This window comes from Budorcas taxicolor, chromosome 3, assembly GCF_023091745.1.
Source record: "Budorcas taxicolor isolate Tak-1 chromosome 3, Takin1.1, whole genome shotgun sequence".
In the NCBI taxonomy this organism is placed as follows: domain Eukaryota; kingdom Metazoa; phylum Chordata; class Mammalia; order Artiodactyla; family Bovidae; genus Budorcas; species Budorcas taxicolor.
The window spans coordinates 116,853,009-116,857,361 of NC_068912.1; the positions used below are offsets into that span (position 1 = coordinate 116,853,009).

The window sequence follows — 4,353 nt, forward strand, 5'->3', positions numbered from 1 at the left end:
CCTATGAAATGCCATGGGAATTCCATTACACACAAGTCCTGCTGATGTCTCAGCGCTCTACCTGATGGGAAGAACGCCAGTCTTATCTGACTTGGAAAGCACATCACTCAGTGGAAAAGCCCTGGAAACAATTAAAGAGATTTCAAAAGTCAGGGAATTTCAAATTATTTGGAGATGCCAGGATCTGGAGGTCAGCCCACGCCACCAACCTGGAGAGGAAGGCGAGCACCGAGAGCCTCTAGGAGGGTCACTGTCGAAGTGTAAGCAGGCGGATGCTTCTCCATCGTTTCCCTCAGTGGTCGATCGTCCATTAATGTCATTGCAGGCCAATTTTTTCCTCCTCATGTCAGCAGACCAACATTTCTGGGCAGACTTGGAATTTCTGGCTCTTGCTTTGTGTATAGCATCGTTACTACATGACGAGGAACATGATTTGACCAGTTGGAGTATGTTTTATTTGATCAGAAATTCATGAAATGCTTTTCTTGGTAATTTTATTGATTGAGTGATTTGGGCTGTGGTGGGTCTTTGTTGCCGCGTGCGCTTTCTCTAGTTGCAGCGAACAGGGGCTACTCTTTGCCGTGGTGCTTGGGCTCCTCATTGCAGTGGCTCTTCTTGTTGTGGGACGTGGGCTCTAGGTGCACGTGGGCTCAGTAGTTGTGGCCCATAGGCTGAGTGGCTCCACAGCACGTGGGATCTTCCCAGCCAGACATGGAACCTGTGTCCCCTGCATTGGCAGGCGAATTCTTAACCACTGAGCAATAAGGGAAGTCCCTATTAAATGTTTCTGAACATTTTGGCCTCTTCCCTTTGAATCAAAGAAGGTAACAGGGGTGGGAGCAGCCTGCCTGTTGCCTGGTTGGTGATGGGGGTTTGGAATGAGAAAGTGTGGCGCTCACTCATTCAAGCAGCAATGCGTTCACAGGGTGCCTGCCTGCGCCCGGGGCTGTGTTGGCCACACCTGTCCCCTGCCTCTCTGGCTTGAACGTGGCCTCCTGTTAACATCTGAAAGTGAAGTTGCTCAGTCGTGTCCGACTCCTTGTGACCCCATGGACTGTAGCCTACCAGGCTCCTTTGTCCATGGAATTTTCCAGGCAAGAGTCCTGGAGTGGGTTGCCATTTCCTTCTCCAGGGGATCTTCCCAACCCAGGGATCGAACCTGGGTCTCCTGCATTGTAGGCAAACGCTTTACCGTCTGAGCCACCAGGGAAGCCCAATGTGGCTAGCATCTGAGCCACATTCTTCTGCATCTGCACAGAGCAGGCACGGGCAGGGACTTTCTGAGTGCATTTTGAGTGGGTTAATGACACCAAACTCCTATGCTTATGACAGTTATCCAGTTCCTCTCAGCCCTGGGGTCCTGTCCTGTCTCCTTCACAGATCCAGCCACTGGAGCAGGACAGCTGGCCAGGAGACCTCCCGAAGAGTTGGATTCTCAAGCAGATGCTTCGCTGTGTGTCCCAGGGAGTGTGGGCAGGGCCCCTTGGATTGCTGGCCACTTCTCAACAAAACATCTACAAGTCCTTTCAAATCTTTTGCCAGAGGACTTGGTCTTGGGCTTTGGGCTCTGCTCTGAGTGGCCTATGGTCCTGAGAAAGAGGTCTCACTTTATTTTCTGATCTGCTTGGCAGAACTCCCGTGATGCCCCCATCTTACCACCTGCTCCTCTCGCCGGTGCTGTCTGCCCTACCCTGAGCGTCAGTCACTGGTCCCCGCCAGACACTGGACTCTCTTCACTGTCCTTGGGAGTCTGCACCACCTTCTCGAGGCTCCATGGCCTCACTCCCTGCTGGCTACCCCCCACCCTGCCCAGGCTCAGGCCTCTGCCTCCAGGCCCAAAGGCTTGACCGGGTTCTTTCTGATGATTAGCTCAGTTTTACCTCCCCACTGCTGGGTACGTTTCTGGGGAAGCAACCAAGAACAGGCCCTTGTCCTGGTCCCCTCCTGCATCAACAAATGAGCAACCCTAGAAACATTTCGTGCTCTGAATTCTTGACATGAACCAGCCTCCCCCATCAGTGTGAGTTACAGGCTAGAGAGAGAACTTCAGACAATCAGTTCAGTTCAGTTCAGTTCAGTCACTCAGTCATGTCCAGCTCTTTTCAACCCCATGGACTGCAGCATGCCAGGCCTCCCTGTCCATCACCAACTCCTGGAACTTACCCAAACTCACGTCCATCGAGTCGGTGATGCCATCCAACCATCTCATCCTCTGCGTCCCCTTCTCCTCCTGCCCTTAATCTTTCCCAGTATCAGGGTCTTTTCAAATGAGTCAACTCTTCGCATCAGGTGGCCAAAGTATTGGAGTTTCAGCTTCAGCATCAGTCTTTCCAATGTATATTCAGGACTGATCTCCTTTAGGATGGACTGGTTGGATCTCCTTGCAGTCCAAGGGACTCCCAAGAGTCTTCTCCAACACCGCAGTTCAAAAGCATCAATACCTCAGACAGTAAGGATCCTCTTTCATATACTTCCAACTGAACTTGGAGAGTTTCAAGCAGCTTTATTGAGATATGATTGACACACAGCAAACTGCACATACTGTAACTGAACAGTTTGGTAACTTTGGACATTTTTATGCACCTTCGAAACCGTCACCACACTCGACATGGAGAACACCTGCATCACCTCCCAAGGTTTCTTCCTGGTCCATCTCATTCCTTTGCTCCCACCTGCGCCCACCCCTCCCATCCCCAGGGAACCGCTGGTCTTATTTCTGTCACTATCAGTTACTTTGCATTTTCCAGAACTTTAGGTGAATGCAATCACATAGTCTGTAATCATTTTTGTCTTGCCTCACATTCAGAGTAATTATTTTGAGATTCATTCATGTTGTGTTTATTGATGCTTCTTTCCTTCTCATTTCTGAGTAGTGTTTCATTGGACAGATGCATCACAAAGCTTTTTATCCGCCACCTGTTGGACGTTGGGCTGTTGTCAGCCTTTGGCTATTGCTGATATCCTGCTCTGAGCCTTTGTCTACAAGTCTGTGTGTGGATATTTCCTGGGTAAATACTCAGGACTGGGAGATCTGAGTCCTGTGTCAGACTCATCTTAGACTCTCCAAGAAGTGGTCAGACTGTTTCCCAACATGGCTGAGCCGCTGTCCATTCCCACCGGCAGTGCGTCAGCGTGCTCAGCACTCCAGCCTGCGGGTATGTCTGGCTGAGTACACTCTAGGGGCATTTTGAAAGCCCGATGCTGAGGAAATGCCAAGAGACTGGGAATTTCTCAGGGGCACTGAAATGTCAGGTTGGAAGCATGTGTAACATTCCAGCTATTCCAGCCCACTTCCCAGGCCCTGCCAGGCTCTTAGTTCTCAGGGTGGGGCCCTTTCTGCAGCTCAGCACTCTCTGCCCAGCTCCTGGGCCAAGTGCTTCCTTGCTCTAGTGACCAGGGCATGGAGGGGGAGGGGGCCATTTGGAGAAACCAGGCTCTTCCCATCTGTACTTGACGACACCGGCTTCCCTTCCCTTGGCCCAGCCACTGTGGAGCTTAGAGTGTCCTGCGTGGCCCTGCAATCAGAGTCTGGTAAATGGATGAGCAGACCAGTCTCTTTGGCTAAGAAGCAGCGATGTTTGGATTTCTGTGGTGTTTTTCTAACACTTAAGATTATGATATTCTAACTTAGAAGATCCTGATTTCAAGAGCTCCAGGAAAGTCAGTTCATGACAGATGCTGTGGATTCAGATGGAACGTATAGAAGGATTTGTGTGATGACTGCTAACTCTGGAGGGCACGTAGCTCCTCTGATATTTATCAAGAACCTGTTCTGTGCCAGGTGCCATACCAAACACCACAGGGGATGCAAGGACACATGGTAAATGGGCAAGCAGAAAGTCAGGGGCCTTCTGATGCAGGCATTCCTGGGAGATGGCTCAGAGCTCGAAGGCTTTCAAAAGAATGAGAGCCTTGCCTGACGTGGGGAGATGCTAGAGCGCTTTATTGGGCTGGAGGCTTGCAGTGAGGGAGGGGTATAGAATTTGTAGGGTTCCATGGGCTTAGACACCAGGGGAGCACTTTGTTGTACAGCAGAAACTAACACAATGAATTTAAAAAGACAGCAGGGAGTAGGAACACTTGAGTTGGGGTAAAGTGGAGGGAATTTTAAATTGAGGAAAAAGCAGGTGGCTCCTGGTTGGGAATTGACCAGACACCGAATCTGCTGGAAGTAAACTTGAGGAGTGAAGTCACAGAGATAAAGCTGGAGGGCATCGGGCATGCTGCTGAGGTCCTTTAATAACCAGGAGAGGGATTTATGTCTATGAAGGCAGCAGAGGCATGGACAGGTGGTGAGTCGGTGATGACAGCTAGGCTGTACGTGAGGAAAGATGCCCCAGCCTCGCGTGGAAG

The 4,353-nt window shown here is 50.6% G+C and overlaps 1 non-coding gene across 1 annotated transcript; it reads right to left on the reverse strand.

The window, feature by feature from the left end:
* Positions 1-1,138: 1,138 nt before the first annotated feature.
* TRNAC-ACA (transfer RNA cysteine (anticodon ACA)) lies at positions 1,139-1,210 on the reverse strand. Its single transcript has one exon. It is a non-coding gene; the product is annotated as a tRNA-Cys (tRNA).
* Positions 1,211-4,353: the final 3,143 nt, after the last annotated feature.